Genomic DNA, 12,268 nt, shown 5'->3' on the forward strand with positions numbered 1-12,268 from the left:
TTTCCTGTGATCTTTTTTACTTCATACTTATCCCACCCTCTGAATGAAAGCTCTTGGCCTCAGTGAAATTGATGAGTTGCACCATCACAGGCTTCCAGACAGGGAAGAATCCCCCTGTGACTGGCCCGTGGACAAGCAACATACTTAAATCCTGAACTAAAAACACAGGGATTTTGCTGATCCACCCTAAAACAAGTACTTGGAGGAAAGAAGCAGCCAGACAGCAGTCATGAGTGTAGCCAGGGTTAGGTAGAAGTGAGGCAGATGTACCAAGAGCTCTGTGAAACTCCTCTGAGACCTGCAAAGACAACCCTTAAGGAATGTTTGATGGCAGCAAGAAGGTTGTACAAAGAGTCTGGATGGGGAATTCTGGTGAGTGTGTCACCCACTGAGGCAGGCCATGCTGTCTGGTCAAAGAAGAAAATTCTAGTTGTCTCTTCATCTGCTTCTCCTTATTTGAATCTGGTGTTTTAAGTTGATGAGGAAATGCCAGGAAGACAGACATTTCAGCCTGGGCAGATAGATACAGGTCTAAAGCAGAGAATTAGATCAGCAGATCTTCATCATGGAGATTAAAGTTGAAATGGTATTTATGGAAAAGATCATTCAGGACAAGATTCAGAGCAAAAGAATCAGGGAGCTGAGCCCAGAGCCTGCAGAGCCCCAATGAGTGCAGTCATTCTGATGGCCCTAAGGGTTCAATTAACCTTGACAGCCTGCAGTCTCTTAAAAGGAACAAAGCATAGGAATGAAATGCAATGAAAAATTACTACTTTTAAACTATTGGCAGTTTAAAACCTTGTCTCGACAACAAAACCTACTCGGCAGACACCTCTGAAATGCTGTACACTAAATGTGCTGTAAATTTATTCCTCTGGCAGCTTTATTTCTTCATTAAATATTTATGTTAGATGGGGTTTAGCATATGCATCACATTGCTGTAAATTGAGTTAGGAATTTATCAGGTTAAGTCATGTTTGAGTCTAAAGGTCTCATTCTTGAATGTTCAGTCATGCAGCAAAGAAGAGGGGACCTGCAAATAACAAAATGAGATAAATGTGAAAAGGCAGTTCTGTTTTTCAGTCAAATCAGATAATTATCTCTTTGGGATATATTTATGGCGGGTTTTCTTTCTTCCTGGTTCCTACATGCTGCACCTGACTGAGTACACTTTTTTCATCCTCCTCAATGACACAGGGTGATGTATAAAAACCTTACAGCTGTGTAATTAGTATCTGAGAAGAAGGTCTGAATTTTCAATGGAGCTATTAGCAAGCAATCCCTGAGTAACTCTTTGTTTTCTTTTACATTAAACAGAGGACTTGCAGCATCTTGACAAATGAACTCCTTGGCTTTCTATGATACACACAGAGTATTACCAAACACTTCCCAAATGAGTATTTCTCTGTCAGTGGATAGCTCTGTGAGTTTTTCTCCCTGTTAGATCTATTTTTGTGCTGTACAGGCACTATCATATCCATTGCTCTGCACTGCTTAATTTCTCTAATCAGGAAATTTATCAAGTGCTGGAATAACAAACAAGAGAAATAGCACACAGCCAGCTCTCATCTGGAGTTCCTGCTAAAATATCATCAGACCTTTGGAATATATGGAAGTCATCTCTAATGACCAAGACTTGTATGGATATTTGCCAGTAGCAATTACATGACCTAGTGAGGTAGAGCACATCAATTTATGTTTTCATTTGAGGGAAGAGAAGGGGGAAGAGACACTCACAAATCAATGCCAGGCTCTAGCTGACATTCTAGTGGCTAAACTTTGCAGCTAGGAAATTCCCTACAGCTTCTTTGCAGAATAAAAGCTTTTTGTAGCATTTCTAGAAATCCCATCTGTGTTTCTGAAAATATTCTGGAACAGCGTCAGTGGTGATCTTAAGATCCATGTGGATCTTACCTGTAGCCCTTCTTCTAGCTATGGGACACTCTGGGAATTGAGGAGAGTTGGGGAAGATTGTTAGCTGAACTTAGTGTGATTAATTAAAACTTCAGATTCCTAGCTTTGTGTCCTAATGTATCTTGATAATTAAAAGAGAAAACAATAAAAGTTCTTTGAATTATGATATATTTTTTAAAGAAATATGCAGTCTTCATAAGTGACATTTCTTTCTTCTTTTCCTTGGTACCTGGGTATCAGGTAGCTAGAACAGAGTAGTCAAGCATTCATGTTTATTACTGTTTTATGTTTAACAGAAGAACTTCTATCTCCTATTTTCATTAAATATGTAGACTCTTAGTAACCAAATATGCTGGCTGCTGTTACCAGCAGGAAACCCATGCCAGAGGTAGGGTTTACCAAGGTAATTTCTACCTGCTTATGATTTTGCAATTTAGTAATGTCAAGCATGAACCAAAGCATGAACAGGAGGAAATGGCTCTGGAGGAAAAAAGGCTTTTGTTTAAAATTGCTATTTGTTGAAATCTGCACATTTTAATTATCTTAATTAAAGCCACTGAAATATAATTATTTGCAGTTAAACTAACCAGTACCTTTCATTCAATTGCCTTGCAAAATCTTCCTGTAATCTTCTTAATCTCTCTCTCTCTCTCTCTCCAAGTCAACCTTGCTAGATTCCCACAGGCTACCAGAGTATTGTAGCTTAGGAGAAGGAATAGAGGAATTATTATTGTGATGTTCACTATAGCTATTCCTTCGCTGAAACCTCCAAATTCATTTTCTGATGAGTATCTCAAATTGTGGCATTCATAGTTACACTGAGGCTGACAATCTGACTGTAGTGTCTGTCTTGGGGGGGTTGTGTCATATGAGCTGTCACAGAGCATTCACCAGGCAATAGCTTTGAAGGGAAAAGGGACAAATGCAATAGAGACCATGAGTAATCTAAATGCCCAGCTCCCAGTCTGGATGTGCAGTTACTGTGATTTTTCACCCAAAGAAGAACTTATTCTGCAGGAAGGAGGTGGAGAGAGCAGTTGACACCAAGGGAACCAGCTAGATTCCCCCTGGTTTTGGAGTTCACAGTGTAAATGGCACAGTGTCTACCTCTTTCCATGGTGTAAACATCACTGCTATGCTTGTTTTGTCTCAATTGTTAAATTTATTCCATTTAGCAACTGTCAAATTCACCATTTGTTATTGAGCCAGAGCACTTCCCCTCGACAGACTTCCAATTCTTATTTAAAGGAATTCACAGAATCCAGTAAGAGCAGAGGAATGGCTGATGCTCCATACCACTGCCCCCAGTCTCCTGCCCCTGATAGTAGCCAGGAAGATTATAAAGACCAGAGCATCCTATTCCACATCCCCGGTACTTGCACAGGTTTTACAGATTGGAAGTTTGCAAATTTCCTGAAGCAAGCAGGAATTCGTGGTTTGTATTCACCTCAGGGGATTTGTCTGATCTCCCCAGGCATTATTAATCTCCTTGGTGCTTAAATAGATGCCTTCATTCCTGCGTGAATGGACCAGGATGTGTAACAGGCACTGCTTTTGTTGTTTGAGCATTTTCAGACCTCAGTTATGAAGCAGTGTCATCTGAAAATGCTCTGTTGCTCTTCTGGTTAGTTATAGGAAGCTAAGAAAATCAACACTTTTCCTGGACAGAATGCAAGGAGCAGGCACAAAGGTTAGTCTCTACCAGGGCCGAGAGAAGAGTGATATCATCACTGTATCCCTTCCCATGAATTTCCTCTGTTGTGAATACACCCTGTGTGTGACTTGCAGAGTGTGAAAGCCTAGGTCCAGAAAGCAGGACCTGCCTGCAGCTGTAATACCTCCATGGCTATGTGCATCATGCACTGCACAACTGCAACACTGCAGGCCAGAAATGCTACATTGGAACAGAAGGAAGGAAGGAACAGATCAGTGCTAACAAAAAATCTTTTTCAGGCACTTAACATTTTGATACTCTGCTCACAATGAGCAGCTAAATTCAATGAAGCAATTTTGTGACTTATCTGAATGACAAGTGCTAACAATGAAAAATAAACACAATAATGCTCTAATGTGTGCATTATTTGCTCCTAATCTCTTCTGAGAAGATAAATGTTATTAGGGTATTAGCCATTCATATTTCTTCACTTAGTGTAAGCTGTCTGTATTAAACAGGCCACAGGCAAGAGGCTGGTGAATGAGATACAAACCAACCCCATGGTCCTCTCTGGGCTGAAACCAAAGACAAAGGTTTGTTTCTATTCATTCATAGCTTTCTGAATTTACCCAACATCCACAAAATGCTGTTTCTTTTACCAAGTGAGTGTTTTCCTTACAGCACAACTAACAAGTTAGGAGTATTTGATGTCTTTCTGGCAAGATAATATTCAAGTCATGACATTTATGATTTCAGTGACTTCCTGCTTTTGGTGCCAATGATTGGACAAACTGGACACAGTCCTACAAAGGCAATTCACATAAATATCTCCTTTTCCCTCACTGCAATAGGAGTTTTGACACAGTAAATCTAGGCTAGGTGCTGCAAGTCCATAAGCTGTTGCAGGAATTTGTATCATCAAACACACCTGATTTTCCTTTGGTTTAGCACTTCAAAGGAAGAAATAACTTGGTGTCTGTCCCTCTCATGATATTAGTGTTGTCAGGAATGGAGTGATGTCCCGAGGGACATCATTTTTTGAGGGGGAAGAGATTGGAGAGGAAATCCAGAGGTTTATATCCTGTCCTGTACCAGTGATTTGCCATACATTTAAGCTCTGACTGCTTGATTTACATCTATTTATTGCTGTGTCACCATCTCATTCTTTCTGTCCTGCCTCTGTCCTGCCTCTGTCCTGTTCTGCCAGCAGAATTGTTTCCATTGCTACGTATCTGTTCAGGGTGAGCAGGGTGACAGACAGAGCTGTGAGTTCAGTTGTACCCACTGTTATTATGCAGGGAAAATGATGAAGAGACTGTGAAGTGAGTCTGTGAATGTTGGGGAAGAGCATGTGCCATACATGATAGCTTACTCCTTGCTTGCATTAGCCTGTCTGCACCTCCTGTGCTACCTGATGGTGGGACAGTGAATGATTTTTTTCCTATTGAAGTTTTCCTCTGTGGGGTTATCTTTGCCATCCCTGTAGGGTAATCTCACTTTGAGAAAGTCCTCTGTCTCTGAACAGCATTGCTTTACCTGAACACTATACTTAGAGATAGTTCATTGTATGAAACAGTCATGATGGTAATTCGTTATGGGGAAATTGCTTTTCCAAAGGTGGAGAAGTTAATTAAGTGTATAACAGGAGGAAGCTAAACCTTACTAATTACTAAGGAGGGTAACGATTATGGGAGAGAACAGATGACACTGGCTGGAGACGAACTCAAGAAATTGCTTTAGCTAAAAGGAAGTTAGAAGAGTGAATAGAAGATGAGCTTTAAGCAAGCAAAGACTCTGTCATTGTGTCCTGAAAAATTATACCTCATTTATAATGTGTCTGCTAGGTGCTAATCAATAATATGTCAGGATGATTCTTCATTCCTAGGCATACACTCTGCTTTCTGTTATATAGAATTTCACTCAAGTCCTTTAGGTTGTCCCCCAGGAGAATGTGCTGAGTAAAGGGGTGACAGCTCTTGCAAACAATTGCAAGAATGTTTATAAGGAGTCTGAACTTCTGTGGTGATGAAAGTGCAGCACCAGTGCTCTGCTCTACTAACCCCTTGGAAGAACAAGAGCAGTTAGCCCTGGGAGGCCTCACCCAGCTGTATCAGCCAGGTCAGAACAGGATCAGAGTCTGTGTTGTCCAGAGATTGCTCATCTCCAGGGGTGCTCTGAACAGTAAAGATACTTAACATGCAGGAAAAGTACTTCTACTTCAGGAGATCCCCATTCTAAGTGCTCTTAGAGTCAGCTCCAGATAACTGCTGATTGCAGTGCTGCTGGAGTCAGGATAAAAACACTTTGGGTTTGCTCTTGGGGGTGGAAAATTAAAAAAATACCAAATACTGAATTTTCCATTGTCCTGCTACACAGAATTCAAATGTCTGACCCTTGTTATCTTACTCTAGTTGTTGATTGGGATGTATTAGATCATCATCAATCCACTTGTGTCCTCCTGTAAGGGAGAGTTGCATGAGAAACCGAAATGCTTCCTTGGTTACTCTGTGCATCCCCCAGTGCTGGGTTAAATTTGCATTAGTGAGGAGGACTAACTCAAGGTTAATATGTTGCTAAATTCTTATTTTAGAATTGAAGTGGGTCCTGCTCTTCTGTGGGAACAGAAGTTGCTATCAGCCTTCCTGTCTTACATTAGCTAGCCTGCAGTGATATAAGCATGCATATGTCTCTCTCTATCTAAACATAGATATCTGGTGGGTTTTAATAGCAAAGAAAGATTTTCCTTAACTTAGGCAGAGCTGTCCAATAGTAGAATTCCATAGGAAAGTTTAAGTGTGCTATGGGGGAAAAAAAGGAAATGAAGATAAACATTTATGTAAAGGAAAATGGTTTCTTTGCTTTAAACATTTGTTATTTAATCATGAATGAACTCCAGTGTCTTTGAGGCAAAAACTTATGAGGCAAGTCTCACAAAGTTTCAACACAGAGAAGTGTGACTGTTCATTAAACCCTTCAAAATAATGAATAAAATTATTTTTTTGCTTTTTACAATTCTGCATGATGCAGTTGGTAAAATCAGAGGAAACTTCCACACTAAAAGATGCAGTTTTGAGGCCTGCAAGAGGTTAGTTGTCAAATTATAATCAAATCCAGCCATCAAAGGAGTGTGAAATTCCAACTGGAAGTTGTAAGACATTGATATTTTCTCTCTATTATTTTTGTTTTTAACCAACTGTTGTCTGTTGCTTCCATCCTGTTCACTCAGGCTGGTGGGGAAAGTTGCTTGAAATGTTGAAATGTTTGATCCAAAGTGAAATTTTTCCTGGTGCTGTGAATTCAGAGCAGGTCCTCATTCACACCTCGCTCTTAATGGAATAGGTCTGGTTAATACTTTTTGTATCTTGTACGCAGCATGAACCTTATGGAGACAGACTGTGAGAGGCAGGGATGTTCAGCCTGGAGAAAAGAAGCCTCCAGGGAGACCTTGGAGCAGCCTTTCAGTACCTGAAGGGAGCTACAGGAGAGCTGGGGAGGGACTTTTGACAAGAGCTGGGAGTGCCAGGATGAGGGGCAAAGGTTTTGAGCTGGGAGAGGGGAGATTGAGACTGGTGATGGGGAAGAAACTCTTGAGAGTGAGAGTGGTGAGGCTCTGGAACAGGTTGCCCAAGGAGGCTGAGGCTGCCTCCTCCCTGGAGGTGTTCAAGGCCAGGCTGGATGAGGCTTTGATCAGCCTGGGCTATTGGGAGGTGTCCCTGCCCATGGGAGTGGGGGTGGAGCTGGATGATCTTTAAGGTCCCATACAACCCGATGAATCCAATGTAAAGATTGAGCAGAGAAATAATTTCTTCAGTTGAGAAAGGGTTAGCAGTGACAATGACATGGTCTATCTATGGCAAAATCAAACCAATACTCCTAGAATTCATGTTATGCATTTCAATAAATAGCTGCTATTTGTTGTACTACAACATTTTACCTGTTACAATTAGGTGTAATAAACTCTTTCTCAGCATTCTCTTTCTGATCTTCTCTTAAAGAAATTCTCTGCTAAAGGTCAGCTTTTCAGAGACTGCATCCATAGTGCCTAATTTATAACCAGATGAGACAATTGTAATGGTGACCTACTGTTAGAATGACAATTGGAATTCAAGCTGCTCACAGATACTCTTTGACCTTCTTGCAGCATAGCATCAAGGCCTGATTTTTGGCCATGTCACTTCAGCCTTCTTTCAGGCCAGTGCTCAAATTCCAGCATATTGTAGGCAAATACCTTCACACACTTATGACCTTTTGTGGTTTCAGTCTGTAGGCAAGGATGAAAAAGTGCAGTTCACCTTTGGTTTCAGTATTTCTTTCCTTTGAAGCAATAGGTCTGGCCTTTCATCAGCCTAGTTACCTGCCTACAGCAACCAGTTCTTTGTTCTGTTTCTCAGAATGAATTGATTGTCAGTGTCCTAGAATGGATAAAAATAGAAGAGGGGAAAGAAAGCTTTTTATCTTCACCCAGTGTTTAGCTTGCAATAAGAGAGTCAGTAGTGTTACAACGTGGGAAGAAGAGAGAAAACGTTTCAAACTCAAACCTCAGTCCTATTTGTTTAGAGGATATTCTAACACGTTTTTGATTGTTTATTTGGTTTGTTTGGTTTTATTTTTTACAGGATTATCTGTTCTGGATGTAGTAAATTCATAATCTCTACTAAATGAATAGTTTTCAGAGATTTATCCAAGATGGCTCAGCCTTGCAAAGGAGAAAGATTACTCTCAGAGTTCACAGTGATGCTGTGTTGTCAGGCTATTCCTTTATATAGGTGAATAAAAGCTTTTCAGGGCACACTTCATAATTTAAGTCTAAATCAGTTTGGGGTTTTTTGTTGTTGTTATTTTTTGTTTGGTTTTGTTTTATTTTGGTTTTAATTAGAACAATTCTTAATGGAAGGTGTGGGGAAAAATTGGGAAACGTGATCAGAACATGTGCATTATTTAAACTTCCTCAGTGTCTGGAGTACTGTGGTTGTAAATCATGATGTAAAAAATATACACATAGAAGGTGCGGAAAGTTTCTGCATTCTGCCAAATCTTACACAGAGTTCATGTGATACTCTCTATACCAAAATAAGGAACTTGACATCACCTGGTTTGTGCAAGTCAGTACATTTCTATAATAAATGACAGCTAAAAGAGATTTTTAAGCAGAAATGGTTATCAGAGTGGTTTCTTTGGTTGGTTTTGCTCTGGTTTGTTTTTTTTCCCCTTCACTGTAAGAACTCCTGTGTACTTCCATTAGCTTTTGTGGGCTACATTTATTTTTCATTACTGTAGGGTTGGAAGCTTCTCATGCTTTACGTGGACAATACTTGATGCCTTATAAATGATGCTTCTGCGCAGGCAAAATATTGAGCCTAGAGGTGTGTAGGGCATCTAGAGGTGTGCAGGGGTATATGTGTATATATACACACGTATGTTTGTGAAACATTGTAGTGAAGGCTATCACCTGTGTGGATCTGAAATACATGGCTGATGAAATAATTTCATTTTATTCCATTTCTGTATTCTTCTTTATAAAAGACTTCAAACAGCCCTTTGCCTTGAAGTGTTAAGCAATAACCATGCTGGATGGCATGCCAATATGATGAGGCAGAAAATGATTTAGATACAAAATACTGTTGGTGAAAGTCCATGGGAGACCACCTACAAACAGTTTGGCTGTCAGATTTAGTAGAGAAGACTGATAGAAAAGGTGCAAATACAGAAAGCATTTACTCTTTCTAAACTGAATTGTTATTATATACAACTCAAAAGTTACATTATTGTCAGCTAGTGGCAAATGAGCACCTGGAAAAATGACAGAAGTTATCTGATGGCTTAGGGAAAACTCTTTACATTGATTCTGACCTTTGTATTCCTCATGAGAAGGAAAGAGAAGCTAAATTCAAGCCTGAAATCCAAGTAGGAAATATATTTGTGTTTTGCAGCAAACCTTTAAAGATCTTATCACAGAGCTCGTTATAGGATGAGACTTTAGAATTAAAAAATGATCCATTTTACTCTGTGCATGCATGGAAGGAAGACTTAGAGAATTGCTTCCTATTTTAAAATCCTTTGCTGTCCTTTCTGTCATCAAAATAAGATCTAAAAAGTTTCTGTTGCGTGATGTAATAAGGAACAGTAAAACCAATTGCTTTAGAATTTTTTTAGGGAAAAAAGTCAGAGGTAAAAATGAGATTAACAAAACAGCCTAAATTCATCTTCAGATAACAGGATTGCATCGGGATAAATTTGGCCTGAGTAGTTTCTTAAGCTTTCTACATCTGAAGCTTGGGTTCCAGTCAATAAGAGAAGAAGGTGTAAGATGTGAGTGAGTGAATTACAGGAGGCTGCAATGCTAGATGAGACAGATCTTCTGGTTTTGGAATTGAGTTAGAACTGTTAAATATCCTCTCATGGTATCTCGCTTCTCTTCTGCCACTCCTCTTCTGCCTTATCACAAACCATTGTGAGACTCTAAGTGCCCTAGTCAGAATTTTCTTCTTTGAGAACATTCTTTAAGACTGCCATAAAGGGTTCATGTCTAGCCTGTTAGTGGAGCAGCAAACTGGAACAGTGAGTAGAAAGACCATAGCAGTCTTTGCTGCTCCAGCACATTCCCTGGGTATTGGGACTTCCCCAGGGGAGGCAAATGCAGCCTCTTGCAAATTGAAGGAAGTTAGCCACAGCTCTTATTTTGGTGGCCATGACTGATCTTAGATTTGTACAAATGTTACACACCACTCTCATTCCCTGCATTTGTTCTCAGGTTACCCAGGAGGAAGTATTGAATTTACAGAGGAAAACTTTCATCTGAACTATTCAAAATTTCTCATGGAGTTCTGCTCTTCCACTGCAGAATCCCCTGCATTGTACCTCTGTTCAAACAAGTTCTTCCATCCATGGCTAATGAGGCAGTCTCAGTCTTTGCCCATTTGTTTAAAACACTGATAAGTCTCTAACAATTTATTTCCTGTTTCCATCTTGCCCTTTCTCTCTGGCTGCACACATGAAAATAATGAATTTTCAAACATTGACAGAAGTTATTCACAGCACTCTTGTGGACTGGCCTGACCTCAGGGCTTGGAATCTGTAGCCCTCAAAGTCATCTTCTATTGAGATGAAACTGGGCACCTGATTATTTTGAGCAGGATGGGAGTTATTTCATGTTGTTAAACATTGCCATCTACAGCTATTTATTTGCAGAGAAAATACTTTTTTGATTTTGTTTGTTTGTTTCTTCCTAGAGCCATCCAGGAACTTTGCTCTGGGTTAATGGAGCATATTTGTCTGATGCATTAGGGCACAGATCTTCGTGCTGGAAGAATGCATGTCAATGGAAGGGATGCATTTGATCTAATGTCACCTTTCCTTTCACACATCACTGTCACATTGTGAGTCTGAGCTATCTCTCAGGTGATTACTTTCAGCAACTAGTGGATTAAGCATACATCTGCCACCCCCAGAAACAGGACAGAGTGGTTATGAAGAGCAAAACCAACTGACAGCTGCTGCTTTACCTGGCAGAGGTAGAAGACAGAGACAATTATCCTCAAACAGGAGATATCCTCCATCCTTGAAGCTGTTTTTTCAGACTGACTTCTGGGACCTTTAGAAATGGTTTAGCTTAGATCAGCTTTGAAGTGGGTTGAAAGCATCTGACTAGGTTTTTACATGTGAATGTGAGTGAAAGAGTGCTTGGCTTCCCAACCTTCTATCCTTGCCACCATTTCTGTGAGAAGTAGGCAGCTTTCAGCTCATTAATTAGGTGGAATAGCTCAGGTAAACTTGCCCAAAACCCTGCTTTCGTTCATAAGAGCACAAGGTTCAGAAGTTCAGAGCTGCCTTACTGCAGCTCCTTCTGTTACATTCTTTTTTATGAGCATTATGTTTACCCACTGAAAAGAAAGCAAAGGCAAATAAGAGAGAAAAATGAAAAAGAAATTTGACCTTTCCAAAGCTAGAGATGTATGAGACATGCTCAGAACTTTTGAAGGTTATAGACATTGCTTTCAATATAGCTGTAGAACATATTTTAAGCTTTCTTCATTGCATCCCACAGGTTCTCAGTGCTAGCAAGCTGCATTCTTCTTTACCTGAGATGTTTGAGGCTTGTTGTTGCAAGTGTAAAACTCAGAAGCATGAGTACAAAAAGTATGTCCCATAATTGTAATTGCTTTTCTGCTGGATTTTCAAACTATCATTTATCAGCAGTGAGCTTGACAGCCTGTCATTTTTATTTGAAGAGGTATTTTTACATTTAAATAATCATTACAATCACTGAAACCATAATAACTTAAAAGCAGCTATATTTCCTCAGGCACATTGCCTAGAAACAAAGATTATGATGCTTTAGACTCAGAAAAGTAGATTAAATAAAATATGTAGGTCCTTGAGTCCTTAGTTTTTATAGCTCTGCGGAACCCTCCATCAACTGGCCAGTGCAAAGTAGTGCTTCGGAATGGTAGGCAAAAAATGCAGTGCAGGGAAATATATGAAGGCACTTGAGTCCACTTGGTATCTGGACATCCCCACTCCTTGAAAAGATGCACTAATATAGTTCTGTGAAATGCTAGATTGGTGTTGCTGCTGTCTTCTGAGTAATGACCAGAAAGGACAGTGAAGAGGTTGCCATCACATGTCATTCTTTAACAACCAGGATCTGGATAACCCTTGGTAATCCTCACTCTGTCTGAAGGGGTTGATGTTTTCTACTCA

This window comes from Indicator indicator, chromosome 17 (assembly GCF_027791375.1).
Source record: "Indicator indicator isolate 239-I01 chromosome 17, UM_Iind_1.1, whole genome shotgun sequence".
NCBI lineage: Eukaryota > Metazoa > Chordata > Aves > Piciformes > Indicatoridae > Indicator > Indicator indicator.